Raw genomic sequence first — 23,908 nt, 5'->3', positions numbered from 1 at the left:
TTCTATTGGAAAACTTTCCACTCGCCGTGAGTCACTGACGAGGTGGCCGAGTGGTTAAGGCGATGGACTGCTAATCCATTGTGCTCTGCACGCGTGGGTTCGAATCCCATCCTCGTCGATTGCATTTGCAAAGGGTGTCATCTCTTTCCAAAGATACAGTATCGTTAAGGGGCATATTTTGACCTCGTAACTGCTAAAGATAATCAGTAATGTCAAAGCTCAATGCTTTTCCTTTGGAAAACTTTCCACTCATTGTGACTCAGTGACGAGGTGGCCGAGTGGTTATGGCGATGGACTGCTGACACATTGTGCTTGGGATATTTGATGCCCTATCTCACAACTGCCACAAATAATCAGCAATGTGAAACCTCGATAACTTTCCGTCAGAAAACATTCCACATAATGTGCCCAGTGACGAGGTGGCCGAGTGGTTAAGGCGATGGACTGCTAATCCATTGTGCTCTGCACGCGTGGGTTCGAATCCCATCCTCGTCGATTCTGTTCTTTCCGAAGATGCACTATCATTAAGGGCCATGTTTTCACCTATCTCATAACTGCTACTATATAATAACAGACATCAAACCTCAGCGGTTTTCTATTGGAAAACTTTCCACTCGCCGTGAGGCACTGACGAGGTGGCCGAGTGGTTAAGGCGATGGACTGCTAATCCATTGTGCTCTGCACGCGTGGGTTCGAATCCCATCCTCGTCGATTGCATTTGCAAAGGGTGTCATCTCTTTCCAAAGATACAGTATCGTTAAGGGGCATATTTTGACCTCGTAACTGCTAAAGATAATCAGTAATGTCAAAGCTCAATGCTTTTCCTTTGGAAAACTTTCCACTCATTGTGACTCAGTGACGAGGTGGCCGAGTGGTTATGGCGATGGACTGCTGACACATTGTGCTTGGGATATTTGATGCCCTATCTCACAACTGCCACAAATAATCAGCAATGTGAAACCTCGATAACTTTCCGTCAGAAAACATTCCACTGAATGTGCCCAGTGACGAGGTGGCCGAGTGGTTAAGGCGATGGACTGCTAATCCATTGTGCTCTGCACGCGTGGGTTCGAATCCCATCCTCGTCGATTGCATTTGCAAAGGGTGTCATCTCTTTCCAAAGATACAGTATCGTTAAGGGGCGTATTTTGACCTCGTAACTGCTAAAGATAATCAGTAATGTCAAAGCTCAATGCTTTTCATTTGGAAAACTTTCCACTCATTGTGACTCAGTGACGAGGTGGCCGAGTGGTTATGGCGATGGACTGCTGACACATTGTGCTTGGGATATTTGATGCCCTATCTCACAACTGCCACAAATAATCAGCAATGTGAAACCTCGATAACTTTCCGTCAGAAAACATTCCACTGAATGTGCCCAGTGACGAGGTGGCCGAGTGGTTAAGGCGATGGACTGCTAATCCATTGTGCTCTGCACGCGTGGGTTCGAATCCCATCCTCGTCGATTCTATTCTTTCCGAAGATGCACTATCATTAAGGGCCATGTTTTCACCTATCTCATAACTGCTACTATATAATAACTGACATCAAACCTCAGCGGTTTTCTATTGGAAAACTTTCCACTCGCCGTGAGTCACTGACGAGGTGGCCGAGTGGTTAAGGCGATGGACTGCTAATCCATTGTGCTCTGCACGCGTGGGTTCGAATCCCATCCTCGTCGATTGCATTTGCAAAGGGTGTCATCTCTTTCCAAAGATACAGTATCGTTAAGGGGCGTATTTTGACCTCGTAACTGCTAAAGATAATCAGTAATGTCAAAGCTCAATGCTTTTCCTTTGGAAAACTTTCCACTCATTGTGACTCAGTGACGAGGTGGCCGAGTGGTTATGGCGATGGACTGCTGACACATTGTGCTTGGGATATTTGATGCCCTATCTCACAACTGCCACAAATAATCAGCAATGTGAAACCTCGATAACTTTCCGTCAGAAAACATTCCACATAATGTGCCCAGTGACGAGGTGGCCGAGTGGTTAAGGCGATGGACTGCTAATCCATTGTGCTCTGCACGCGTGGGTTCGAATCCCATCCTCGTCGATTCTATTCTTTCCGAAGATGCACTATCATTAAGGGCCATGTTTTCACCTATCTCATAACTGCTACTATATAATAACTGACATCAAACCTCAGCGGTTTTCTATTGGAAAACTTTCCACTCGCCGTGAGTCACTGACGTGGTGGCCGAGTGGTTAAGGCGATGGACTGCTAATCCATTGTGCTCTGCACGCGTGGGTTCGAATCCCATCCTCGTCGATTGCATTTGCAAAGGGTGTCATCTCTTTCCAAAGATAGAGTATCGTTAAGGGGCATATTTTGACCTCGTAACTGCTAAAGATAATCAGTAATGTCAAAGCTCAATGCTTTTCCTTTGGAAAACTTTCCACTCATTGTGACTCAGTGACGAGGTGGCCGAGTGGTTATGGCGATGGACTGCTGACACATTGTGCTTGGGATATTTGATGCCCTATCTCACAACTGCCACAAATAATCAGCAATGTGAAACCTCGATAACTTTCCGTCAGAAAACATTCCACATAATGTGCCCAGTGACGAGGTGGCCGAGTGGTTAAGGCGATGGACTGCTAATCCATTGTGCTCTGCACGCGTGGGTTCGAATCCCATCCTCGTCGATTCTATTCTTTCCGAAGATGCACTATCATTAAGGGCCATGTTTTCACCTATCTCATAACTGCTACTATATAATAACAGACATCAAACCTCAGCGGTTTTCTATTGGAAAACTTTCCACTCGCCGTGAGTCACTGACGAGGTGGCCGAGTGGTTAAGGCGATGGACTGCTAATCCATTGTGCTCTGCACGCGTGGGTTCGAATCCCATCCTCGTCGATTGCATTTGCAAAGGGTGTCATCTCTTTCCAAAGATACAGTATCGTTAAGGGGCATATTTTGACCTCGTAACTGCTAAAGATAATCAGTAATGTCAAAGCTCAATGCTTTTCCTTTGGAAAACTTTCCACTCATTGTCACTCAGTGACGAGGTGGCCGAGTGGTTATGGCGATGGACTGCTGACACATTGTGCTTGGGATATTTGATGCCCTATCTCACAACTGCCACAAATAATCAGCAATGTGAAACCTCGATAACTTTCCGTCAGAAAACATTCCACTGAATGTGCCCAGTGACGAGGTGGCCGAGTGGTTAAGGCGATGGACTGCTAATCCATTGTGCTCTGCACGCGTGGGTTCGAATCCCATCCTCGTCGATTCTATTCTTTCCGAAGATGCACTATCATTAAGGGCCATGTTTTCACCTATCTCATAACTGCTACTATATAATAACAGACATCAAACCTCAGCGGTTTTCTATTGGAAAACTTTCCACTCGCCGTGAGTCACTGACGAGGTGGCCGAGTGGTTAAAGCGATGGACTGCTAATCCATTGTGCTCTGCACGCGTGGGTTCGAATCCCATCCTCGTCGATTGCATTTGCAAAGGGTGTCATCTCTTTCCAAAGATACAGTATCGTTAAGGGGCGTATTTTGACCTCGTAACTGCTAAAGATAATCAGTAATGTCAAAGCTCAATGCTTTTCATTTGGAAAACTTTCCACTCATTGTGACTCAGTGACGAGGTGGCCGAGTGGTTATGGCGATGGACTGCTGACACATTGTGCTTGGGATATTTGATGCCCTATCTCACAACTGCCACAAATAATCAGCAATGTGAAACCTCGATAACTTTCCGTCAGAAAACATTCCACATAATGTGCCCAGTGACGAGGTGGCCGAGTGGTTAAGGCGATGGACTGCTAATCCATTGTGCTCTGCACGCGTGGGTTCGAATCCCATCCTCGTCGATTCTATTCTTTCCGAGGATGCACTATCATTAAGGGCCATGTTTTCACCTATCTCATAACTGCTACTATATAATAACTGACATCAAACCTCAGCGGTTTTCTATTGGAAAACTTTCCACTCGCCGTGAGTCACTGACGTGGTGGCCGAGTGGTTAAGGCGATGGACTGCTAATCCATTGTGCTCTGCACGCGTGGGTTCGAATCCCATCCTCGTCGATTGCATTTGCAAAGGGTGTCATCTCTTTCCAAAGATACAGTATCGTTAAGGGGCATATTTTGACCTCGTAACTGCTAAAGATAATCAGTAATGTCAAAGCTCAATGCTTTTCCTTTGGAAAACTTTCCACTCATTGTGACTCAGTGACGAGGTGGCCGAGTGGTTATGGCGATGGACTGCTGACACATTGTGCTTGGGATATTTGATGCCCTATCTCACAACTGCCACAAATAATCAGCAATGTGAAACCTCGATAACTTTCCGTCAGAAAACATTCCACATAATGTGCCCAGTGACGAGGTGGCCGAGTGGTTAAGGCGATGGACTGCTAATCCATTGTGCTCTGCACGCGTGGGTTCGAATCCCATCCTCGTCGATTCTATTCTTTCCGAAGATGCACTATCATTAAGGGCCATGTTTTCACCTATCTCATAACTGCTACTATATAATAACAGACATCAAACCTCAGCGGTTTTCTATTGGAAAACTTTCCACTCGCCGTGAGTCACTGACGAGGTGGCCGAGTGGTTAAGGCGATGGACTGCTAATCCATTGTGCTCTGCACGCGTGGGTTCGAATCCCATCCTCGTCGATTGCATTTGCAAAGGGTGTCATCTCTTTCCAAAGATACAGTATCGTTAAGGGGCATATTTTGACCTCGTAACTGCTAAAGATAATCAGTAATGTCAAAGCTCAATGCTTTTCCTTTGGAAAACTTTCCACTCATTGTCACTCAGTGACGAGGTGGCCGAGTGGTTATGGCGATGGACTGCTGACACATTGTGCTTGGGATATTTGATGCCCTATCTCACAACTGCCACAAATAATCAGCAATGTGAAACCTCGATAACTTTCCGTCAGAAAACATTCCACTGAATGTGCCCAGTGACGAGGTGGCCGAGTGGTTAAGGCGATGGACTGCTAATCCATTGTGCTCTGCACGCGTGGGTTCGAATCCCATCCTCGTCGATTCTATTCTTTCCGAAGATGCACTATCATTAAGGGCCATGTTTTCACCTATCTCATAACTGCTACTATATAATAACAGACATCAAACCTCAGCGGTTTTCTATTGGAAAACTTTCCACTCGCCGTGAGTCACTGACGAGGTGGCCGAGTGGTTAAAGCGATGGACTGCTAATCCATTGTGCTCTGCACGCGTGGGTTCGAATCCCATCCTCGTCGATTGCATTTGCAAAGGGTGTCATCTCTTTCCAAAGATACAGTATCGTTAAGGGGCATATTTTGACCTCGTAACTGCTAAAGATAATCAGTAATGTCAAAGCTCAATGCTTTTCCTTTGGAAAACTTTCCACTCATTGTGACTCAGTGACGAGGTGGCCGAGTGGTTATGGCGATGGACTGCTGACACATTGTGCTTGGGATATTTGATGCCCTATCTCACAACTGCCACAAATAATCAGCAATGTGAAACCTCGATAACTTTCCGTCAGAAAACATTCCACTGAATGTGCCCAGTGACGAGGTGGCCGAGTGGTTAAGGCGATGGACTGCTAATCCATTGTGCTCTGCACGCGTGGGTTCGAATCCCATCCTCGTCGATTGCATTTGCAAAGGGTGTCATCTCTTTCCAAAGATACAGTATCGTTAAGGGGCGTATTTTGACCTCGTAACTGCTAAAGATAATCAGTAATGTCAAAGCTCAATGCTTTTCATTTGGAAAACTTTCCACTCATTGTGACTCAGTGACGAGGTGGCCGAGTGGTTATGGCGATGGACTGCTGACACATTGTGCTTGGGATATTTGATGCCCTATCTCACAACTGCCACAAATAATCAGCAATGTGAAACCTCGATAACTTTCCGTCAGAAAACATTCCACTGAATGTGCCCAGTGACGAGGTGGCCGAGTGGTTAAGGCGATGGACTGCTAATCCATTGTGCTCTGCACGCGTGGGTTCGAATCCCATCCTCGTCGATTCTATTCTTTCCGAAGATGCACTATCATTAAGGGCCATGTTTTCACCTATCTCATAACTGCTACTATATAATAACTGACATCAAACCTCAGCGGTTTTCTATTGGAAAACTTTCCACTCGCCGTGAGTCACTGACGAGGTGGCCGAGTGGTTAAGGCGATGGACTGCTAATCCATTGTGCTCTGCACGCGTGGGTTCGAATCCCATCCTCGTCGATTGCATTTGCAAAGGGTGTCATCTCTTTCCAAAGATACAGTATCGTTAAGGGGCATATTTTGATCTCGTAACTGCTAAAGATAATCAGTAATGTCAAAGCTCAATGCTTTTCCTTTGGAAAACTTTCCACTCATTGTGACTCAGTGACGAGGTGGCCGAGTGGTTATGGCGATGGACTGCTGACACATTGTGCTTGGGATATTTGATGCCCTATCTCACAACTGCCACAAATAATCAGCAATGTGAAACCTCGATAACTTTCCGTCAGAAAACATTCCACATAATGTGCCCAGTGACGAGGTGGCCGAGTGGTTAAGGCGATGGACTGCTAATCCATTGTGCTCTGCACGCGTGGGTTCGAATCCCATCCTCGTCGATTCTGTTCTTTCCGAAGATGCACTATCATTAAGGGCCATGTTTTCACCTATCTCATAACTGCTACTATATAATAACAGACATCAAACCTCAGCGGTTTTCTATTGGAAAACTTTCCACTCGCCGTGAGGCACTGACGAGGTGGCCGAGTGGTTAAGGCGATGGACTGCTAATCCATTGTGCTCTGCACGCGTGGGTTCGAATCCCATCCTCGTCGATTGCATTTGCAAAGGGTGTCATCTCTTTCCAAAGATACAGTATCGTTAAGGGGCATATTTTGACCTCGTAACTGCTAAAGATAATCAGTAATGTCAAAGCTCAATGCTTTTCCTTTGGAAAACTTTCCACTCATTGTGACTCAGTGACGAGGTGGCCGAGTGGTTATGGCGATGGACTGCTGACACATTGTGCTTGGGATATTTGATGCCCTATCTCACAACTGCCACAAATAATCAGCAATGTGAAACCTCGATAACTTTCCGTCAGAAAACATTCCACTGAATGTGCCCAGTGACGAGGTGGCCGAGTGGTTAAGGCGATGGACTGCTAATCCATTGTGCTCTGCACGCGTGGGTTCGAATCCCATCCTCGTCGATTCTATTCTTTCCGAAGATGCACTATCATTAAGGGCCATGTTTTCACCTATCTCATAACTGCTACTATATAATAACTGACATCAAACCTCAGCGGTTTTCTATTGGAAAACTTTCCACTCGCCGTGAGTCACTGACGAGGTGGCCGAGTGGTTAAGGCGATGGACTGCTAATCCATTGTGCTCTGCACGCGTGGGGTCGAATCCCATCCTCGTCGATTGCATTTGCAAAGAGTGTCATCTCTTTCCAAAGATACAGTATCGTTAAGGGGCATATTTTGACCTCGTAACTGCTAAAGATAATCAGTAATGTCAAAGCTCAATGCTTTTCCTTTGGAAAACTTTCCACTCATTGTGACTCAGTGACGAGGTGGCCGAGTGGTTATGGCGATGGACTGCTGACACATTGTGCTTGGGATATTTGATGCCCTATCTCACAACTGCCACAAATAATCAGCAATGTGAAACCTCGATAACTTTCCGTCAGAAAACATTCCACTGAATGTGCCCAGTGACGAGGTGGCCGAGTGGTTAAGGCGATGGACTGCTAATCCATTGTGCTCTGCACGCGTGGGTTCGAATCCCATCCTCGTCGATTCTATTCTTTCCGAAGATGCACTATCATTAAGGGCCATGTTTTCACCTATCTCATAACTGCTACTATATAATAACTGACATCAAACCTCAGCGGTTTTCTATTGGAAAACTTTCCACTCGCCGTGAGTCACTGACGAGGTGGCCGAGTGGTTAAGGCGATGGACTGCTAATCCATTGTGCTCTGCACGCGTGGGTTCGAATCCCATCCTCGTCGATTGCATTTGCAAAGGGTGTCATCTCTTTCCAAAGATACAGTATCGTTAAGGGGCATATTTTGACCTCGTAACTGCTAAAGATAATCAGTAATGTCAAAGCTCAATGCCTTTCCTTTGGAAAACTTTCCACTCATTGTGACTCAGTGACGAGGTGGCCGAGTGGTTATGGCGATGGACTGCTGACACATTGTGCTTGGGATATTTGATGCCCTATCTCACAACTGCCACAAATAATCAGCAATGTGAAACCTCGATAACTTTCCGTCAGAAAACATTCCACTGAATGTGCCCAGTGACGAGGTGGCCGAGTGGTTAAGGCGATGGACTGCTAATCCATTGTGCTCTGCACGCGTGGGTTCGAATCCCATCCTCGTCGATTGCATTTGCAAAGGGTGTCATCTCTTTCCAAAGATACAGTATCGTTAAGGGGCATATTTTGACCTCGTAACTGCTAAAGATAATCAGTAATGTCAAAGCTCAATGCTTTTCCTTTGGAAAACTTTCCACTCATTGTGACTCAGTGACGAGGTGGCCGAGTGGTTATGGCGATGGACTGCTGACACATTGTGCTTGGGATATTTGATGCCCTATCTCACAACTGCCACAAATAATCAGCAATGTGAAACCTCGATAACTTTCCGTCAGAAAACATTCCACATAATGTGCCCAGTGACGAGGTGGCCGAGTGGTTAAGGCGATGGACTGCTAATCCATTGTGCTCTGCACGCGTGGGTTCGAATCCCATCCTCGTCGATTGCATTTGCAAAGGGTGTCATCTCTTTCCAAAGATACAGTATCGTTAAGGGGCGTATTTTGACCTCGTAACTGCTAAAGATAATCAGTAATGTCAAAGCTCAATGCTTTTCATTTGGAAAACTTTCCACTCATTGTGACTCAGTGACGAGGTGGCCGAGTGGTTATGGCGATGGACTGCTGACACATTGTGCTTGGGATATTTGATGCCCTATCTCACAACTGCCACAAATAATCAGCAATGTGAAACCTCGATAACTTTCCGTCAGAAAACATTCCACTGAATGTGCCCAGTGACGAGGTGGCCGAGTGGTTAAGGCGATGGACTGCTAATCCATTGTGCTCTGCACGCGTGGGTTCGAATCCCATCCTCGTCGATTCTATTCTTTCCGAAGATGCACTATCATTAAGGGCCATGTTTTCACCTATCTCATAACTGCTACTATATAATAACTGACATCAAACCTCAGCGGTTTTCTATTGGAAAACTTTCCACTCGCCGTGAGTCACTGACGAGGTGGCCGAGTGGTTAAGGCGATGGACTGCTAATCCATTGTGCTCTGCACGCGTGGGGTCGAATCCCATCCTCGTCGATTGCATTTGCAAAGAGTGTCATCTCTTTCCAAAGATACAGTATCGTTAAGGGGCATATTTTGACCTCGTAACTGCTAAAGATAATCAGTAATGTCAAAGCTCAATGCTTTTCCTTTGGAAAACTTTCCACTCATTGTGACTCAGTGACGAGGTGGCCGAGTGGTTATGGCGATGGACTGCTGACACATTGTGCTTGGGATATTTGATGCCCTATCTCACAACTGCCACAAATAATCAGCAATGTGAAACCTCGATAACTTTCCGTCAGAAAACATTCCACTGAATGTGCCCAGTGACGAGGTGGCCGAGTGGTTAAGGCGATGGACTGCTAATCCATTGTGCTCTGCACGCGTGGGTTCGAATCCCATCCTCGTCGATTCTATTCTTTCCGAAGATGCACTATCATTAAGGGCCATGTTTTCACCTATCTCATAACTGCTACTATATAATAACTGACATCAAACCTCAGCGGTTTTCTATTGGAAAACTTTCCACTCGCCGTGAGTCACTGACGAGGTGGCCGAGTGGTTAAGGCGATGGACTGCTAATCCATTGTGCTCTGCACGCGTGGGTTCGAATCCCATCCTCGTCGATTGCATTTGCAAAGGGTGTCATCTCTTTCCAAAGATACAGTATCGTTAAGGGGCATATTTTGACCTCGTAACTGCTAAAGATAATCAGTAATGTCAAAGCTCAATGCCTTTCCTTTGGAAAACTTTCCACTCATTGTGACTCAGTGACGAGGTGGCCGAGTGGTTATGGCGATGGACTGCTGACACATTGTGCTTGGGATATTTGATGCCCTATCTCACAACTGCCACAAATAATCAGCAATGTGAAACCTCGATAACTTTCCGTCAGAAAACATTCCACTGAATGTGCCCAGTGACGAGGTGGCCGAGTGGTTAAGGCGATGGACTGCTAATCCATTGTGCTCTGCACGCGTGGGTTCGAATCCCATCCTCGTCGATTGCATTTGCAAAGGGTGTCATCTCTTTCCAAAGATACAGTATCGTTAAGGGGCATATTTTGACCTCGTAACTGCTAAAGATAATCAGTAATGTCAAAGCTCAATGCTTTTCCTTTGGAAAACTTTCCACTCATTGTGACTCAGTGACGAGGTGGCCGAGTGGTTATGGCGATGGACTGCTGACACATTGTGCTTGGGATATTTGATGCCCTATCTCACAACTGCCACAAATAATCAGCAATGTGAAACCTCGATAACTTTCCGTCAGAAAACATTCCACATAATGTGCCCTGTGACGAGGTGGCCGAGTGGTTAAGGCGATGGACTGCTAATCCATTGTGCTCTGCACGCGTGGGTTCGAATCCCATCCTCGTCGATTCTATTCTTTCCGAAGATGCACTATCATTAAGGGCCATGTTTTCACCTATCTCATAACTGCTACTATATAATAACAGACATCAAACCTCAGCGGTTTTCTATTGGAAAACTTTCCACTCGCCGTGAGTCACTGACGAGGTGGCCGAGTGGTTAAGGCGATGGACTGCTAATCCATTGTGCTCTGCACGCGTGGGTTCGAATCCCATCCTCGTCGATTGCATTTGCAAAGGGTGTCATCTCTTTCCAAAGATACAGTATCGTTAAGGGGCATATTTTGACCTCGTAACTGCTAAAGATAATCAGTAATGTCAAAGCTCAATGCTTTTCCTTTGGAAAACTTTCCACTCATTGTGACTCAGTGACGAGGTGGCCGAGTGGTTATGGCGATGGACTGCTGACACATTGTGCTTGGGATATTTGATGCCCTATCTCACAACTGCCACAAATAATCAGCAATGTGAAACCTCGATAACTTTCCGTCAGAAAACATTCCACTGAATGTGCCCAGTGACGAGGTGGCCGAGTGGTTAAGGCGATGGACTGCTAATCCATTGTGCTCTGCACGCGTGGGTTCGAATCCCATCCTCGTCGATTCTATTCTTTCCGAAGATGCACTATCATTAAGGGCCATGTTTTCACCTATCTCATAACTGCTACTATATAATAACTGACATCAAACCTCAGCGGTTTTCTATTGGAAAACTTTCCACTCGCCGTGAGTCACTGACGAGGTGGCCGAGTGGTTAAGGCGATGGACTGCTAATCCATTGTGCTCTGCACGCGTGGGGTCGAATCCCATCCTCGTCGATTGCATTTGCAAAGAGTGTCATCTCTTTCCAAAGATACAGTATCGTTAAGGGGCATATTTTGACCTCGTAACTGCTAAAGATAATCAGTAATGTCAAAGCTCAATGCTTTTCCTTTGGAAAACTTTCCACTCATTGTGACTCAGTGACGAGGTGGCCGAGTGGTTATGGCGATGGACTGCTGACACATTGTGCTTGGGATATTTGATGCCCTATCTCACAACTGCCACAAATAATCAGCAATGTGAAACCTCGATAACTTTCCGTCAGAAAACATTCCACTGAATGTGCCCAGTGACGAGGTGGCCGAGTGGTTAAGGCGATGGACTGCTAATCCATTGTGCTCTGCACGCGTGGGTTCGAATCCCATCCTCGTCGATTCTATTCTTTCCGAAGATGCACTATCATTAAGGGCCATGTTTTCACCTATCTCATAACTGCTACTATATAATAACTGACATCAAACCTCAGCGGTTTTCTATTGGAAAACTTTCCACTCGCCGTGAGTCACTGACGAGGTGGCCGAGTGGTTAAGGCGATGGACTGCTAATCCATTGTGCTCTGCACGCGTGGGTTCGAATCCCATCCTCGTCGATTGCATTTGCAAAGGGTGTCATCTCTTTCCAAAGATACAGTATCGTTAAGGGGCATATTTTGACCTCGTAACTGCTAAAGATAATCAGTAATGTCAAAGCTCAATGCCTTTCCTTTGGAAAACTTTCCACTCATTGTGACTCAGTGACGAGGTGGCCGAGTGGTTATGGCGATGGACTGCTGACACATTGTGCTTGGGATATTTGATGCCCTATCTCACAACTGCCACAAATAATCAGCAATGTGAAACCTCGATAACTTTCCGTCAGAAAACATTCCACTGAATGTGCCCAGTGACGAGGTGGCCGAGTGGTTAAGGCGATGGACTGCTAATCCATTGTGCTCTGCACGCGTGGGTTCGAATCCCATCCTCGTCGATTGCATTTGCAAAGGGTGTCATCTCTTTCCAAAGATACAGTATCGTTAAGGGGCATATTTTGACCTCGTAACTGCTAAAGATAATCAGTAATGTCAAAGCTCAATGCTTTTCCTTTGGAAAACTTTCCACTCATTGTGACTCAGTGACGAGGTGGCCGAGTGGTTATGGCGATGGACTGCTGACACATTGTGCTTGGGATATTTGATGCCCTATCTCACAACTGCCACAAATAATCAGCAATGTGAAACCTCGATAACTTTCCGTCAGAAAACATACCACTGAATGTGCCCAGTGACGAGGTGGCCGAGTGGTTAAGGCGATGGACTGCTAATCCATTGTGCTCTGCACGCGTGGGTTCGAATCCCATCCTCGTCGATTCTATTCTTTCCGAAGATGCACTATCATTAAGGGCCATGTTTTCACCTATCTCATAACTGCTACTATATAATAACTGACATCAAACCTCAGCGGTTTTCTATTGGAAAACTTTCCACTCGCCGTGAGTCACTGGCGAGGTGGCCGAGTGGTTAAGGCGATGGACTGCTAATCCATTGTGCTCTGCACGCGTGGGGTCGAATCCCATCCTCGTCGATTGCATTTGCAAAGAGTGTCATCTCTTTCCAAAGATACAGTATTGTTAAGGGGCATATTTTGACCTCGTAACTGCTAAAGATAATCAGTAATGTCAAAGCTCATTGCTTTTCCTTTGGAAAACTTTCCACTCATTGTGACTCAGTGACGAGGTGGCCGAGTGGTTATAGCGATGGACTGCTGACACATTGTGCTTGGGATATTTGATGCCCTATCTCACAACTGCCACAAATAATCAGCAATGTGAAACCTCGATAACTTTCCGTCAGAAAACATTCCACTGAATGTGCCCAGTGACGAGGTGGCCGAGTGGTTAAGGCGATGGACTGCTAATCCATTGTGCTCTGCACGCGTGGGTTCGAATCCCATCCTCGTCGATTCTATTCTTTCCGAAGATGCACTATCATTAAGGGCCATGTTTTCACCTATCTCATAACTGCTACTATATAATAACTGACATCAAACCTCAGCGGTTTTCTATTGGAAAACTTTCCACTCGCCGTGAGTCACTGACGAGGTGGCCGAGTGGTTAAGGCGATGGACTGCTAATCCATTGTGCTCTGCACGCGTGGGTTCGAATCCCATCCTCGTCGATTGCATTTGCAAAGAGTGTCATCTCTTTCCAAAGATACAGTATCGTTAAGGGGCATATTTTGACCTCGTAACTGCTAAAGATAATCAGTAATGTCAAAGCTCAATGCCTTTCCTTTGGAAAACTTTCCACTCATTGTGACTCAGTGACGAGGTGGCCGAGTGGTTATGGCGATGGACTGCTGACACATTGTGCTTGGGATATTTGATGCCCTATCTCACAACTGCCACAAATAATCAGCAATGTGAAACCTCGATAACTTTCCGTCAGAAAACATTCCACTGAATGTGCCCAGTGACGAGGTGGCCGAGTGGTTAAGGCGATGGACTGCTAATCCATTGTGCTCTGCACGCGTGGGTTCGAATCCCATCCTCGTCGATTGCATTTGCAAAGGGTGTCATCTCTTTCCAAAGATACAGTATCGTTAAGGGGCGTATTTTGACCTCGTAACTGCTAAAGATAATCAGTAATGTCAAAGCTCAATGCTTTTCCTTTGGAAAACTTTCCACTCATTGTGACTCAGTGACGAGGTGGCCGAGTGGTTATGGCGATGGACTGCTGACACATTGTGCTTGGGATATTTGATGCCCTATCTCACAACTGCCACAAATAATCAGCAATGTGAAACCTCGATAACTTTCCGTCAGAAAACATTCCACTGAATGTGCCCAGTGACGAGGTGGCCGAGTGGTTAAGGCGATGGACTGCTAATCCATTGTGCTCTGCACGCGTGGGTTCGAATCCCATCCTCGTCGATTCTATTCTTTCCGAAGATGCACTATCATTAAGGGCCATGTTTTCACCTATCTCATAACTGCTACTATATAATAACTGACATCAAACCTCAGCGGTTTTCTATTGGAAAACTTTCCACTCGCCGTGAGTCACTGACGAGGTGGCCGAGTGGTTAAGGCGATGGACTGCTAATCCATTGTGCTCTGCACGCGTGGGTTCGAATCCCATCCTCGTCGATTGCATTTGCAAAGAGTGTCATCTCTTTCCAAAGATACAGTATTGTTAAGGGGCATATTTTGACCTCGTAACTGCTAAAGATAATCAGTAATGTCAAAGCTCATTGCTTTTCCTTTGGAAAACTTTCCACTCATTGTGACTCAGTGACGAGGTGGCTGAGTGGTTATGGCGATGGACTGCTGACACATTGTGCTTGGGATATTTGATGCCCTATCTCACAACTGCCACAAATAATCAGCAATGTGAAACCTCGATAACTTTCCGTCAGAAAACATTCCACATAATGTGCCCAGTGACGAGGTGGCCGAGTGGTTAAGGCGATGGACTGCTAATCCATTGTGCTCTGCACGCGTGGGTTCGAATGCCATCCTCGTCGATTCTATTCTTTCCGAAGATGCACTATCATTAAGGGCCATGTTTTCACCTATCTCATAACTGCTACTATATAATAACTGACATCAAACCTCAGCGGTTTTCTATTGGAAAACTTTCCACTCGCCGTGAGTCACTGACGAGGTGGCCGAGTGGTTAAGGCGATGGACTGCTAATCCATTGTGCTCTGCACGCGTGGGTTCGAATCCCATCCTCGTCGATTGCATTTGCAAAGGGTGTCATCTCTTTCCAAAGATACAGTATCGTTAAGGGGCATATTTTGACCTCGTAACTGCTAAAGATAATCAGTAATGTCAAAGCTCAATGCTTTTCCTTTGGAAAACTTTCCACTCATTGTGACTCAGTGACGAGGTGGCCGAGTGGTTATGGCGATGGACTGCTGACACATTGTGCTTGGGATATTTGATGCCCTATCTCACAACTGCCACAAATAATCAGCAATGTGAAACCTCGATAACTTTCCGTCAGAAAACATTCCACATAATGTGCCCTGTGACGAGGTGGCCGAGTGGTTAAGGCGATGGACTGCTAATCCATTGTGCTCTGCACGCGTGGGTTCGAATCCCATCCTCGTCGATTCTATTCTTTCCGAAGATGCACTATCATTAAGGGCCATGTTTTCACCTATCTCATAACTGCTACTATATAATAACAGACATCAAACCTCAGCGGTTTTCTATTGGAAAACTTTCCACTCGCCGTGAGTCACTGACGAGGTGGCCGAGTGGTTAAGGCGATGGACTGCTAATCCATTGTGCTCTGCACGCGTGGGTTCGAATCCCATCCTCGTCGATTGCATTTGCAAAGGGTGTCATCTCTTTCCAAAGATACAGTATCGTTAAGGGGCATATTTTGACCTCGTAACTGCTAAAGATAATCAGTAATGTCAAAGCTCAATGCCTTTCCTTTGGAAAACTTTCCACTCATTGTGACTCAGTGACGAGGTGGCCGAGTGGTTATGGCGATGGACTGCTGACACATTGTGCTTGGGATATTTGATGCCCTATCTCACAACTGCCACAAATAATCAGCAATGTGAAACCTCGATAACTTTCCGTCAGAAAACATTCCACTGAATGTGCCCAGTGACGAGGTGGCCGAGTGGTTAAGGCGATGGACTGCTAATCCATTGTGCTCTGCACGCGTGGGTTCGAATCCCATCCTCGTCGATTGCATTTGCAAAGGGTGTCATCTCTTTCCAAAGATACAGTATCGTTAAGGGGCATATTTTGACCTCGTAACTGCTAAAGATAATCAGTAATGTCAAAGCTCAATGCTTTTCCTTTGGAAAACTTTCCACTCATTGTGACTCAGTGACGAGGTGGCCGAGTGGTTATGGCGATGGACTGCTGACACATTGTGCTTGGGATATTTGATGCCCTATCTCACAACTGCCACAAATAATCAGCAATGTGAAACCTCGATAACTTTCCGTCAGAAAACATTCCACTGAATGTGCCCAGTGACGAGGTGGCCGAGTGGTTAAGGCGATGAACTGCTAATCCATTGTGCTCTGCACGCGTGGGTTCGAATCCCATCCTCGTCGATTCTATTCTTTCCGAAGATGCACTATCATTAAGGGCCATGTTTTCACCTATCTCATAACTGCTACTATATAATAACTGACATCAAACCTCAGCGGTTTTCTATTGGAAAACTTTCCACTCGCCGTGAGTCACTGACGAGGTGGCCGAGTGGTTAAGGCGATGGACTGCTAATCCATTGTGCTCTGCACGCGTGGGTTCGAATCCCATCCTCGTCGATTGCATTTGCAAAGGGTGTCATCTCTTTCCAAAGATACAGTATCGTTAAGGGGCATATTTTGACCTCGTAACTGCTAAAGATAATCAGTAATGTCAAAGCTCAATGCTTTTCCTTTGGAAAACTTTCCACTCATTGTGACTCAGTGACGAGGTGGCCGAGTGGTTATGGCGATGGACTGCTGACACATTGTGCTTGGGATATTTGATGCCCTATCTCACAACTGCCACAAATAATCAGCAATGTGAAACCTCGATAACTTTCCGTCAGAAAACATTCCACTGAATGTGCCCAGTGACGAGGTGGCCGAGTGGTTAAGGCGATGGACTGCTAATCCATTGTGCTCTGCACGCGTGGGTTCGAATCCCATCCTCGTCGATTCTATTCTTTCCGAAGATGCACTATCATTAAGGGCCATGTTTTCACCTATCTCATAACTGCTACTATATAATAACTGACATCAAACCTCAGCGGTTTTCTATTGGAAAACTTTCCACTCGCCGTGAGTCACTGACGAGGTGGCCGAGTGGTTAAGGCGATGGACTGCTAATCCATTGTGCTCTGCACGCGTGGGGTCGAATCCCATCCTCGTCGATTGCATTTGCAAAGAGTGTCATCTCTTTCCAAAGATACAGTATCGTTAAGGGGCATATTTTGACCTCGTAACTGCTAAAGATAATCAGTAATGTCAAAGCTCAATGCTTTTCCTTTGGAAAACTTTCCACTCATTGTGACTCAGTGACGAGGTGGCCGAGTGGTTATGGCGATGGACTGCTGACACATTGTGCTTGGGATATTTGATGCCCTATCTCACAACTGCCACAAATAATCAGCAATGTGAAACCTCGATAACTTTCCGTCAGAAAACATTCCACTGAATGTGCCCAGTAACGAGGTGGCCGAGTGGTTAAGGCGATGGACTGCTAATCCATTGTGCTCTGCACGCGTGGGTTCGAATCCCATCCTCGTCGATTCTATTCTTTCCGAAGATGCACTATCATTAAGGGCCATGTTTTCACCTATCTCATAACTGCTACTATATAATAACTGACATCAAACCTCAGCGGTTTTCTATTGGAAAACTTTCCACTCGCCGTGAGTCACTGACGAGGTGGCCGAGTGGTTAAGGCGATGGACTGCTAATCCATTGTGCTCTGCACGCGTGGGTTCGAATCCCATCCTCGTCGATTGCATTTGCAAAGGGTGTCATCTCTTTCCAAAGATACAGTATCGTTAAGGGGCATATTTTGACCTCGTAACTGCTAAAGATAATCAGTAATGTCAAAGCTCAATGCCTTTCCTTTGGAAAACTTTCCACTCATTGTGACTCAGTGACGAGGTGGCCGAGTGGTTATGGCGATGGACTGCTGACACATTGTGCTTGGGATATTTGATGCCCTATCTCACAACTGCCACAAATGATCAGCAATGTGAAACCTCGATAACTTTCCGTCAGAAAACATTCCACTGAATGTGCCCAGTGACGAGGTGGCCGAGTGGTTAAGGCGATGGACTGCTAATCCATTGTGCTCTGCACGCGTGGGTTCGAATCCCATCCTCGTCGATTGCATTTGCAAAGGGTGTCATCTCTTTCCAAAGATACAGTATCGTTAAGGGGCATATTTTGACCTCGTAACTGCTAAAGATAATCAGTAATGTCAAAGCTCAATGCTTTTCCTTTGGAAAACTTTCCACTCATTGTGACTAGTCACTGACGAGGTGGCCGAGTGGTTATGGCGATGGACTGCTGACACATTGTGCTTGGGATATTTGATGCCCTATCTCACAACTGCCACAAATAATCAGCAATGTGAAACCTCGATAACTTTCCGTCAGAAAACATTCCACATAATGTGCCCTGTGACGAGGTGGCCGAGTGGTTAAGGCGATGGACTGCTAATCCATTGTGCTCTGCACGCGTGGGTTCGAATCCCATCCTCGTCGATTCTATTCTTTCCGAAGATGCACTATCATTAAGGGCCATGTTTTCACCTATCTCATAACTGCTACTATATAATAACAGACATCAAACCTCAGCGGTTTTCTATTGGAAAACTTTCCACTCGCCGTGAGTCACTGACGAGGTGGCCGAGTGGTTAAGGCGATGGACTGCTAATCCATTGTGCTCTGCACGCGTGGGTTCGAATCCCATCCTCGTCGATTGCATTTGCAAAGGGTGTCATCTCTTTCCAAAGATACAGTATCGTTAAGGGGCATATTTTGACCTCGTAACTGCTAAAGATAATCAGTAATGTCAAAGCTCAATGCTTTTCCTTTGGAAAACTTTCCACTCATTGTGACTCAGTGACGAGGTGGCCGAGTGGTTATGGCGATGGACTGCTGACACATTGTGCTTGGGATATTTGATGCCCTATCTCACAACTGCCACAAATAATCAGCAATGTGAAACCTCGATAACTTTCCGTCAGAAAACATTCCACTGAATGTGCCCAGTGACGAGGTGGCCGAGTGGTTAAGGCGATGGACTGCTAATCCATTGTGCTCTGCACGCGTGGGTTCGAATCCCATCCTCGTCGATTCTATTCTTTCCGAAGATGCACTATCATTAAGGGCCATGTTTTCACCTATCTCATAACTGCTACTATATAATAACTGACATCAAACCTCAGCGGTTTTCTATTGGAAAACTTTCCACTCGCCGTGAGTCACTGACGAGGTGGCCGAGTGGTTAAGGCGATGGACTGCTAATCCATTGTGCTCTGCACGCGTGGGTTCGAATCCCATCCTCGTCGATTGCATTTGCAAAGAGTGTCATCTCTTTCCAAAGATACAGTATCGTTAAGGGGCATATTTTGACCTCGTAACTGCTAAAGATAATCAGTAATGTCAAAGCTCAATGCCTTTCCTTTGGAAAACTTTCCACTCATTGTGACTCAGTGACGAGGTGGCCGAGTGGTTATGGCGATGGACTGCTGACACATTGTGCTTGGGATATTTGATGCCCTATCTCACAACTGCCACAAATAATCAGCAATGTGAAACCTCGATAACTTTCCGTCAGAAAACATTCCACTGAATGTGCCCAGTGACGAGGTGGCCGAGTGGTTAAGGCGATGGACTGCTAATCCATTGTGCTCTGCACGCGTGGGTTCGAATCCCATCCTCGTCGATTGCATTTGCAAAGGGTGTCATCTCTTTCCAAAGATACAGTATCGTTAAGGGGCGTATTTTGACCTCGTAACTGCTAAAGATAATCAGTAATGTCAAAGCTCAATGCTTTTCCTTTGGAAAACTTTCCACTCATTGTGACTCAGTGACGAGGTGGCCGAGTGGTTATGGCGATGGACTGCTGACACATTGTGCTTGGGATATTTGATGCCCTATCTCACAACTGCCACAAATAATCAGCAATGTGAAACCTCGATAACTTTCCGTCAGAAAACATTCCACTGAATGTGCCCAGTGACGAGGTGGCCGAGTGGTTAAGGCGATGGACTGCTAATCCATTGTGCTCTGCACGCGTGGGTTCGAATCCCATCCTCGTCGATTCTATTCTTTCCGAAGATGCACTATCATTAAGGGCCATGTTTTCACCTATCTCATAACTGCTACTATATAATAACTGACATCAAACCTCAGCGGTTTTCTATTGGAAAACTTTCCACTCGCCGTGAGTCACTGACGAGGTGGCCGAGTGGTTAAGGCGATGGACTGCTAATCCATTGTGCTCTGCACGCGTGGGTTCGAATCCCATCCTCGTCGATTGCATTTGCAAAGAGTGTCATCTCTTTCCAAAGATACAGTATTGTTAAGGGGCATATTTTGACCTCGTAACTGCTAAAGATAATCAGTAATGTCAAAGCTCATTGCTTTTCCTTTGGAAAACTTTCCACTCATTGTGACTCAGTGACGAGGTGGCCGAGTGGTTATGGCGATGGACTGCTGACACATTGTGCTTGGGATATTTGATGCCCTATCTCACAACTGCCACAAATAATCAGCAATGTGAAACCTCGATAACTTTCCGTCAGAAAACATTCCACATAATGTGCCCAGTGACGAGGTGGCCGAGTGGTTAAGGCGATGGACTGCTAATCCATTGTGCTCTGCACGCGTGGGTTCGAATGCCATCCTCGTCGATTCTATTCTTTCCGAAGATGCACTATCATTAAGGGCCATGTTTTCACCTATCTCATAACTGCTACTATATAATAACTGACATCAAACCTCAGCGGTTTTCTATTGGAAAACTTTCCACTCGCCGTGAGTCACTGACGAGGTGGCCGAGTGGTTAAGGCGATGGACTGCTAATCCATTGTGCTCTGCACGCGTGGGTTCGAATCCCATCCTCGTCGATTGCATTTGCAAAGGGTGTCATCTCTTTCCAAAGATACAGTATCGTTAAGGGGCATATTTTGACCTCGTAACTGCTAAAGATAATCAGTAATGTCAAAGCTCAATGCCTTTCCTTTGGAAAACTTTCCACTCATTGTGACTCAGTGACGAGGTGGCCGAGTGGTTATGGCGATGGACTGCTGACACATTGTGCTTGGGATATTTGATGCCCTATCTCACAACTGCCACAAATAATCAGCAATGTGAAACCTCGATAACTTTCCGTCAGAAAACATTCCACTGAATGTGCCCAGTGACGAGGTGGCCGAGTGGTTAAGGCGATGGACTGCTAATCCATTGTGCTCTGCACGCGTGGGTTCGAATCCCATCCTCGTCGATTGCATTTGCAAAGGGTGTCATCTCTTTCCAAAGATACAGTATCGTTAAGGGGCATATTTTGACCTCGTAACTGCTAAAGATAATCAGTAATGTCAAAGCTCAATGCTTTTCCTTTGGAAAACTTTCCACTCATTGTGACTCAGTGACGAGGTGGCCGAGTGGTTATGGCGATGGACTGCTGACACATTGTGCTTGGGATATTTGATGCCCTATCTCACAACTGCCACAAATAATCAGCAATGTGAAACCTCGATAACTTTCCGTCAGAAAACATTCCACTGAATGTGCCCAGTGACGAGGTGGCCGAGTGGTTAAGGCGATGGACTGCTAATCCATTGTGCTCTGCACGCGTGGGTTCGAATCCCATCCTCGTCGATTCTATTCTTTCCGAAGATGCACTATCATTAAGGGCCATGTTTTCACCTATCTCATAACTGCTACTATATAATAACTGACATCAAACCTCAGCGGTTTTCTATTGGAAAACTTTCCACTCGCCATGAGTCACTGACGAGGTGGCCGAGTGGTTAAGGCGATGGACTGCTAATCCATTGTGCTCTGCACGCGTGGGTTCGAATCCCATCCTCGTCGATTGCATTTGCAAAGGGTGTCATCTCTTTCCAAAGATACAGTATCGTTAAGGGGCATATTTTGACCTCGTAACTGCTAAAGATAATCAGTAATGTCAAAGCTCAATGCCTTTCCTTTGGAAAACTTTCCACTCATTGTGACTCAGTGACGAGGTGGCCGAGTGGTTATGGCGATGGACTGCTGACACATTGTGCTTGGGATATTTGATGCCCTATCTCACAACTGCCACAAATAATCAGCAATGTGAAACCTCGATAACTTTCCGTCAGAAAACATTCCACTGAATGTGCCCAGTGACGAGGTGGCCGAGTGGTTAAGGCGATGGACTGCTAATCCATTGTGCTCTGCACGCGTGGGTTCGAATCCCATCCTCGTCGATTGCATTTGCAAAGGGTGTCATCTCTTTCCAAAGATACAGTATCGTTAAGGGGCATATTTTGACCTCGTAACTGCTAAAGATAATCAGTAATGTCAAAGCTCAATGCTTTTCCTTTGGAAAACTTTCCACTCATTGTGACTCAGTGACGAGGTGGCCGAGTGGTTATGGCGATGGACTGCTGACACATTGTGCTTGGGATATTTGATGCCCTATCTCACAACTGCCACAAATAATCAGCAATGTGAAACCTCGATAACTTTCCGTCAGAAAACATTCCACTGAATGTGCCCAGTGACGAGGTGGCCGAGTGGTTAAGGCGATGGACTGCTAATCCATTGTGCTCTGCACGCGTGGGTTCGAATCCCATCCTCGTCGATTGCATTTGCAAAGAGTGTCATCTCTTTCCAAAGATACAGTATTGTTAAGGGGCATATTTTGACCTCGTAACTGCTAAAGATAATCAGTAATGTCAAAGCTCATTGCTTTTCCTTTGGAAAACTTTCCACTCATTGTGACTCAGTGACGAGGTGGCCGAGTGGTTATGGCGATGGACTGCTGACACATTGTGCTTGGGATATTTGATGCCCTATCTCACAACTGCCACAAATAATCAGCAATGTGAAACCTCGATAACTTTCCGTCAGAAAACATTCCACTTGAATGTGTCCAGTGACGAGGTGGCCGAGTGGTTAAGGCGATGGACTGCTAATCCATTGTGCTCTGCACGCGTGGGTTCGAATCCCATCCTCGTCGATTCTATTCTTTCCGAAGATGCACTATCATTAAGGGCCATGTTTTCACCTATCTCATAACTGCTACTATATAATAACTGACATCAAACCTCAGCGGTTTTCTATTGGAAAACTTTCCACTCGCCGTGAGTCACTGACGAGGTGGCCGAGTGGTTAAGGCGATGGACTGCTAATCCATTGTGCTCTGCACGCGTGGGTTCGAATCCCATCCTCGTCGATTGCATTTGCAAAGGGTGTCATCTCTTTCCAAAGATACAGTATCGTTAAGGGGCATATTTTGACCTCGTAACTGCTAAAGATAATCAGTAATGTCAAAGCTCAATGCCTTTCCTTTGGAAAACTTTCCACTCATTGTGACTCAGTGACGAGGTGGCCGAGTGGTTATGGCGATGGACTGCTGACACATTGTGCTTGGGATATTTGATGCCCTATCTCACAACTGCCACAAATAATCAGCAATGTGAAACCTCGATAACTTTCCGTCAGAAAACATTCCACTGAATGTGCCCAGTGACGAGGTGGCCGAGTGGTTAAGGCGATGGACTGCTAATCCATTGTGCTCTGCACGCGTGGGTTCGAATCCCATCCTCGTCGATTGCATTTGCAAAGGGTGTCATCTCTTTCCAAAGATACAGTATCGTTAAGGGGCATATTTTGACCTCGTAACTGCTAAAGATAATCAGTAATGTCAAAGCTCAATGCTTTTCCTTTGGAAAACT

General features: G+C 46.0%; 64 non-coding genes across 64 annotated transcripts; all 64 read left to right on the top strand.

The window, feature by feature from the left end:
* Positions 1 to 36: 36 nt before the first annotated feature.
* trnas-gcu (transfer RNA serine (anticodon GCU)) lies at positions 37 to 118 on the top strand. Its single transcript has one exon. It is a non-coding gene; the product is annotated as a tRNA-Ser (tRNA).
* A 295-nt stretch (positions 119 to 413) lies between these two features.
* On the top strand, positions 414 to 495 carry trnas-gcu (transfer RNA serine (anticodon GCU)). Its single transcript has one exon. It is a non-coding gene; the product is annotated as a tRNA-Ser (tRNA).
* A 134-nt stretch (positions 496 to 629) lies between these two features.
* On the top strand, positions 630 to 711 carry trnas-gcu (transfer RNA serine (anticodon GCU)). Its single transcript has one exon. It is a non-coding gene; the product is annotated as a tRNA-Ser (tRNA).
* Positions 712 to 1,006: 295 nt separating this feature from the next.
* On the top strand, positions 1,007 to 1,088 carry trnas-gcu (transfer RNA serine (anticodon GCU)). The gene has a single exon. It is a non-coding gene; the product is annotated as a tRNA-Ser (tRNA).
* A 295-nt stretch (positions 1,089 to 1,383) lies between these two features.
* Positions 1,384 to 1,465, top strand: trnas-gcu (transfer RNA serine (anticodon GCU)). The gene has a single exon. It is a non-coding gene; the product is annotated as a tRNA-Ser (tRNA).
* A 134-nt stretch (positions 1,466 to 1,599) lies between these two features.
* trnas-gcu (transfer RNA serine (anticodon GCU)) lies at positions 1,600 to 1,681 on the top strand. Its single transcript has one exon. It is a non-coding gene; the product is annotated as a tRNA-Ser (tRNA).
* Positions 1,682 to 1,976: 295 nt separating this feature from the next.
* On the top strand, positions 1,977 to 2,058 carry trnas-gcu (transfer RNA serine (anticodon GCU)). The gene has a single exon. It is a non-coding gene; the product is annotated as a tRNA-Ser (tRNA).
* A 511-nt stretch (positions 2,059 to 2,569) lies between these two features.
* trnas-gcu (transfer RNA serine (anticodon GCU)) lies at positions 2,570 to 2,651 on the top strand. Its single transcript has one exon. It is a non-coding gene; the product is annotated as a tRNA-Ser (tRNA).
* A 134-nt stretch (positions 2,652 to 2,785) lies between these two features.
* On the top strand, positions 2,786 to 2,867 carry trnas-gcu (transfer RNA serine (anticodon GCU)). Its single transcript has one exon. It is a non-coding gene; the product is annotated as a tRNA-Ser (tRNA).
* Positions 2,868 to 3,162: 295 nt separating this feature from the next.
* Positions 3,163 to 3,244, top strand: trnas-gcu (transfer RNA serine (anticodon GCU)). The gene has a single exon. It is a non-coding gene; the product is annotated as a tRNA-Ser (tRNA).
* A 511-nt stretch (positions 3,245 to 3,755) lies between these two features.
* trnas-gcu (transfer RNA serine (anticodon GCU)) lies at positions 3,756 to 3,837 on the top strand. The gene has a single exon. It is a non-coding gene; the product is annotated as a tRNA-Ser (tRNA).
* A 511-nt stretch (positions 3,838 to 4,348) lies between these two features.
* On the top strand, positions 4,349 to 4,430 carry trnas-gcu (transfer RNA serine (anticodon GCU)). Its single transcript has one exon. It is a non-coding gene; the product is annotated as a tRNA-Ser (tRNA).
* Positions 4,431 to 4,564: 134 nt separating this feature from the next.
* trnas-gcu (transfer RNA serine (anticodon GCU)) lies at positions 4,565 to 4,646 on the top strand. The gene has a single exon. It is a non-coding gene; the product is annotated as a tRNA-Ser (tRNA).
* Positions 4,647 to 4,941: 295 nt separating this feature from the next.
* trnas-gcu (transfer RNA serine (anticodon GCU)) lies at positions 4,942 to 5,023 on the top strand. The gene has a single exon. It is a non-coding gene; the product is annotated as a tRNA-Ser (tRNA).
* A 511-nt stretch (positions 5,024 to 5,534) lies between these two features.
* trnas-gcu (transfer RNA serine (anticodon GCU)) lies at positions 5,535 to 5,616 on the top strand. The gene has a single exon. It is a non-coding gene; the product is annotated as a tRNA-Ser (tRNA).
* Positions 5,617 to 5,911: 295 nt separating this feature from the next.
* Positions 5,912 to 5,993, top strand: trnas-gcu (transfer RNA serine (anticodon GCU)). Its single transcript has one exon. It is a non-coding gene; the product is annotated as a tRNA-Ser (tRNA).
* A 134-nt stretch (positions 5,994 to 6,127) lies between these two features.
* On the top strand, positions 6,128 to 6,209 carry trnas-gcu (transfer RNA serine (anticodon GCU)). Its single transcript has one exon. It is a non-coding gene; the product is annotated as a tRNA-Ser (tRNA).
* Positions 6,210 to 6,504: 295 nt separating this feature from the next.
* trnas-gcu (transfer RNA serine (anticodon GCU)) lies at positions 6,505 to 6,586 on the top strand. The gene has a single exon. It is a non-coding gene; the product is annotated as a tRNA-Ser (tRNA).
* Positions 6,587 to 6,720: 134 nt separating this feature from the next.
* Positions 6,721 to 6,802, top strand: trnas-gcu (transfer RNA serine (anticodon GCU)). The gene has a single exon. It is a non-coding gene; the product is annotated as a tRNA-Ser (tRNA).
* Positions 6,803 to 7,097: 295 nt separating this feature from the next.
* trnas-gcu (transfer RNA serine (anticodon GCU)) lies at positions 7,098 to 7,179 on the top strand. Its single transcript has one exon. It is a non-coding gene; the product is annotated as a tRNA-Ser (tRNA).
* Positions 7,180 to 7,690: 511 nt separating this feature from the next.
* trnas-gcu (transfer RNA serine (anticodon GCU)) lies at positions 7,691 to 7,772 on the top strand. The gene has a single exon. It is a non-coding gene; the product is annotated as a tRNA-Ser (tRNA).
* Positions 7,773 to 7,906: 134 nt separating this feature from the next.
* trnas-gcu (transfer RNA serine (anticodon GCU)) lies at positions 7,907 to 7,988 on the top strand. The gene has a single exon. It is a non-coding gene; the product is annotated as a tRNA-Ser (tRNA).
* Positions 7,989 to 8,283: 295 nt separating this feature from the next.
* On the top strand, positions 8,284 to 8,365 carry trnas-gcu (transfer RNA serine (anticodon GCU)). The gene has a single exon. It is a non-coding gene; the product is annotated as a tRNA-Ser (tRNA).
* Positions 8,366 to 8,660: 295 nt separating this feature from the next.
* Positions 8,661 to 8,742, top strand: trnas-gcu (transfer RNA serine (anticodon GCU)). Its single transcript has one exon. It is a non-coding gene; the product is annotated as a tRNA-Ser (tRNA).
* Positions 8,743 to 9,037: 295 nt separating this feature from the next.
* Positions 9,038 to 9,119, top strand: trnas-gcu (transfer RNA serine (anticodon GCU)). Its single transcript has one exon. It is a non-coding gene; the product is annotated as a tRNA-Ser (tRNA).
* Positions 9,120 to 9,630: 511 nt separating this feature from the next.
* trnas-gcu (transfer RNA serine (anticodon GCU)) lies at positions 9,631 to 9,712 on the top strand. Its single transcript has one exon. It is a non-coding gene; the product is annotated as a tRNA-Ser (tRNA).
* A 134-nt stretch (positions 9,713 to 9,846) lies between these two features.
* On the top strand, positions 9,847 to 9,928 carry trnas-gcu (transfer RNA serine (anticodon GCU)). The gene has a single exon. It is a non-coding gene; the product is annotated as a tRNA-Ser (tRNA).
* A 295-nt stretch (positions 9,929 to 10,223) lies between these two features.
* Positions 10,224 to 10,305, top strand: trnas-gcu (transfer RNA serine (anticodon GCU)). The gene has a single exon. It is a non-coding gene; the product is annotated as a tRNA-Ser (tRNA).
* Positions 10,306 to 10,600: 295 nt separating this feature from the next.
* Positions 10,601 to 10,682, top strand: trnas-gcu (transfer RNA serine (anticodon GCU)). The gene has a single exon. It is a non-coding gene; the product is annotated as a tRNA-Ser (tRNA).
* A 134-nt stretch (positions 10,683 to 10,816) lies between these two features.
* On the top strand, positions 10,817 to 10,898 carry trnas-gcu (transfer RNA serine (anticodon GCU)). Its single transcript has one exon. It is a non-coding gene; the product is annotated as a tRNA-Ser (tRNA).
* A 295-nt stretch (positions 10,899 to 11,193) lies between these two features.
* Positions 11,194 to 11,275, top strand: trnas-gcu (transfer RNA serine (anticodon GCU)). The gene has a single exon. It is a non-coding gene; the product is annotated as a tRNA-Ser (tRNA).
* Positions 11,276 to 11,786: 511 nt separating this feature from the next.
* Positions 11,787 to 11,868, top strand: trnas-gcu (transfer RNA serine (anticodon GCU)). Its single transcript has one exon. It is a non-coding gene; the product is annotated as a tRNA-Ser (tRNA).
* Positions 11,869 to 12,002: 134 nt separating this feature from the next.
* trnas-gcu (transfer RNA serine (anticodon GCU)) lies at positions 12,003 to 12,084 on the top strand. Its single transcript has one exon. It is a non-coding gene; the product is annotated as a tRNA-Ser (tRNA).
* Positions 12,085 to 12,379: 295 nt separating this feature from the next.
* On the top strand, positions 12,380 to 12,461 carry trnas-gcu (transfer RNA serine (anticodon GCU)). Its single transcript has one exon. It is a non-coding gene; the product is annotated as a tRNA-Ser (tRNA).
* Positions 12,462 to 12,756: 295 nt separating this feature from the next.
* On the top strand, positions 12,757 to 12,838 carry trnas-gcu (transfer RNA serine (anticodon GCU)). Its single transcript has one exon. It is a non-coding gene; the product is annotated as a tRNA-Ser (tRNA).
* A 511-nt stretch (positions 12,839 to 13,349) lies between these two features.
* Positions 13,350 to 13,431, top strand: trnas-gcu (transfer RNA serine (anticodon GCU)). Its single transcript has one exon. It is a non-coding gene; the product is annotated as a tRNA-Ser (tRNA).
* Positions 13,432 to 13,565: 134 nt separating this feature from the next.
* On the top strand, positions 13,566 to 13,647 carry trnas-gcu (transfer RNA serine (anticodon GCU)). Its single transcript has one exon. It is a non-coding gene; the product is annotated as a tRNA-Ser (tRNA).
* Positions 13,648 to 13,942: 295 nt separating this feature from the next.
* trnas-gcu (transfer RNA serine (anticodon GCU)) lies at positions 13,943 to 14,024 on the top strand. Its single transcript has one exon. It is a non-coding gene; the product is annotated as a tRNA-Ser (tRNA).
* Positions 14,025 to 14,319: 295 nt separating this feature from the next.
* Positions 14,320 to 14,401, top strand: trnas-gcu (transfer RNA serine (anticodon GCU)). Its single transcript has one exon. It is a non-coding gene; the product is annotated as a tRNA-Ser (tRNA).
* A 134-nt stretch (positions 14,402 to 14,535) lies between these two features.
* On the top strand, positions 14,536 to 14,617 carry trnas-gcu (transfer RNA serine (anticodon GCU)). The gene has a single exon. It is a non-coding gene; the product is annotated as a tRNA-Ser (tRNA).
* Positions 14,618 to 15,128: 511 nt separating this feature from the next.
* trnas-gcu (transfer RNA serine (anticodon GCU)) lies at positions 15,129 to 15,210 on the top strand. The gene has a single exon. It is a non-coding gene; the product is annotated as a tRNA-Ser (tRNA).
* A 295-nt stretch (positions 15,211 to 15,505) lies between these two features.
* Positions 15,506 to 15,587, top strand: trnas-gcu (transfer RNA serine (anticodon GCU)). The gene has a single exon. It is a non-coding gene; the product is annotated as a tRNA-Ser (tRNA).
* Positions 15,588 to 15,721: 134 nt separating this feature from the next.
* Positions 15,722 to 15,803, top strand: trnas-gcu (transfer RNA serine (anticodon GCU)). The gene has a single exon. It is a non-coding gene; the product is annotated as a tRNA-Ser (tRNA).
* Positions 15,804 to 16,098: 295 nt separating this feature from the next.
* On the top strand, positions 16,099 to 16,180 carry trnas-gcu (transfer RNA serine (anticodon GCU)). Its single transcript has one exon. It is a non-coding gene; the product is annotated as a tRNA-Ser (tRNA).
* Positions 16,181 to 16,691: 511 nt separating this feature from the next.
* Positions 16,692 to 16,773, top strand: trnas-gcu (transfer RNA serine (anticodon GCU)). Its single transcript has one exon. It is a non-coding gene; the product is annotated as a tRNA-Ser (tRNA).
* Positions 16,774 to 17,068: 295 nt separating this feature from the next.
* Positions 17,069 to 17,150, top strand: trnas-gcu (transfer RNA serine (anticodon GCU)). Its single transcript has one exon. It is a non-coding gene; the product is annotated as a tRNA-Ser (tRNA).
* Positions 17,151 to 17,877: 727 nt separating this feature from the next.
* trnas-gcu (transfer RNA serine (anticodon GCU)) lies at positions 17,878 to 17,959 on the top strand. The gene has a single exon. It is a non-coding gene; the product is annotated as a tRNA-Ser (tRNA).
* Positions 17,960 to 18,254: 295 nt separating this feature from the next.
* Positions 18,255 to 18,336, top strand: trnas-gcu (transfer RNA serine (anticodon GCU)). The gene has a single exon. It is a non-coding gene; the product is annotated as a tRNA-Ser (tRNA).
* Positions 18,337 to 18,634: 298 nt separating this feature from the next.
* trnas-gcu (transfer RNA serine (anticodon GCU)) lies at positions 18,635 to 18,716 on the top strand. Its single transcript has one exon. It is a non-coding gene; the product is annotated as a tRNA-Ser (tRNA).
* Positions 18,717 to 18,850: 134 nt separating this feature from the next.
* On the top strand, positions 18,851 to 18,932 carry trnas-gcu (transfer RNA serine (anticodon GCU)). Its single transcript has one exon. It is a non-coding gene; the product is annotated as a tRNA-Ser (tRNA).
* A 295-nt stretch (positions 18,933 to 19,227) lies between these two features.
* trnas-gcu (transfer RNA serine (anticodon GCU)) lies at positions 19,228 to 19,309 on the top strand. Its single transcript has one exon. It is a non-coding gene; the product is annotated as a tRNA-Ser (tRNA).
* Positions 19,310 to 19,443: 134 nt separating this feature from the next.
* trnas-gcu (transfer RNA serine (anticodon GCU)) lies at positions 19,444 to 19,525 on the top strand. Its single transcript has one exon. It is a non-coding gene; the product is annotated as a tRNA-Ser (tRNA).
* Positions 19,526 to 19,820: 295 nt separating this feature from the next.
* Positions 19,821 to 19,902, top strand: trnas-gcu (transfer RNA serine (anticodon GCU)). Its single transcript has one exon. It is a non-coding gene; the product is annotated as a tRNA-Ser (tRNA).
* A 295-nt stretch (positions 19,903 to 20,197) lies between these two features.
* Positions 20,198 to 20,279, top strand: trnas-gcu (transfer RNA serine (anticodon GCU)). The gene has a single exon. It is a non-coding gene; the product is annotated as a tRNA-Ser (tRNA).
* Positions 20,280 to 20,413: 134 nt separating this feature from the next.
* Positions 20,414 to 20,495, top strand: trnas-gcu (transfer RNA serine (anticodon GCU)). Its single transcript has one exon. It is a non-coding gene; the product is annotated as a tRNA-Ser (tRNA).
* A 511-nt stretch (positions 20,496 to 21,006) lies between these two features.
* trnas-gcu (transfer RNA serine (anticodon GCU)) lies at positions 21,007 to 21,088 on the top strand. Its single transcript has one exon. It is a non-coding gene; the product is annotated as a tRNA-Ser (tRNA).
* Positions 21,089 to 21,383: 295 nt separating this feature from the next.
* On the top strand, positions 21,384 to 21,465 carry trnas-gcu (transfer RNA serine (anticodon GCU)). Its single transcript has one exon. It is a non-coding gene; the product is annotated as a tRNA-Ser (tRNA).
* A 295-nt stretch (positions 21,466 to 21,760) lies between these two features.
* Positions 21,761 to 21,842, top strand: trnas-gcu (transfer RNA serine (anticodon GCU)). The gene has a single exon. It is a non-coding gene; the product is annotated as a tRNA-Ser (tRNA).
* A 134-nt stretch (positions 21,843 to 21,976) lies between these two features.
* trnas-gcu (transfer RNA serine (anticodon GCU)) lies at positions 21,977 to 22,058 on the top strand. The gene has a single exon. It is a non-coding gene; the product is annotated as a tRNA-Ser (tRNA).
* Positions 22,059 to 22,353: 295 nt separating this feature from the next.
* Positions 22,354 to 22,435, top strand: trnas-gcu (transfer RNA serine (anticodon GCU)). Its single transcript has one exon. It is a non-coding gene; the product is annotated as a tRNA-Ser (tRNA).
* Positions 22,436 to 22,730: 295 nt separating this feature from the next.
* On the top strand, positions 22,731 to 22,812 carry trnas-gcu (transfer RNA serine (anticodon GCU)). The gene has a single exon. It is a non-coding gene; the product is annotated as a tRNA-Ser (tRNA).
* A 296-nt stretch (positions 22,813 to 23,108) lies between these two features.
* Positions 23,109 to 23,190, top strand: trnas-gcu (transfer RNA serine (anticodon GCU)). The gene has a single exon. It is a non-coding gene; the product is annotated as a tRNA-Ser (tRNA).
* Positions 23,191 to 23,324: 134 nt separating this feature from the next.
* Positions 23,325 to 23,406, top strand: trnas-gcu (transfer RNA serine (anticodon GCU)). Its single transcript has one exon. It is a non-coding gene; the product is annotated as a tRNA-Ser (tRNA).
* Positions 23,407 to 23,701: 295 nt separating this feature from the next.
* trnas-gcu (transfer RNA serine (anticodon GCU)) lies at positions 23,702 to 23,783 on the top strand. The gene has a single exon. It is a non-coding gene; the product is annotated as a tRNA-Ser (tRNA).
* Positions 23,784 to 23,908: the final 125 nt, after the last annotated feature.

Source organism: Alosa pseudoharengus, unplaced genomic scaffold (genome assembly GCF_046254945.1).
Source record: "Alosa pseudoharengus isolate Yale_2024_CS ecotype anadromous, Long Island Sound unplaced genomic scaffold, YU_APseudo_1.1 YU_APseudo_1.1_scf_17, whole genome shotgun sequence".
NCBI classification, from domain to species: domain Eukaryota; kingdom Metazoa; phylum Chordata; class Actinopteri; order Clupeiformes; family Clupeidae; genus Alosa; species Alosa pseudoharengus.
The sequence above is the reverse complement of the archived record's forward strand: the minus strand, read 5'-3'. Positions and strand labels throughout refer to the sequence as shown.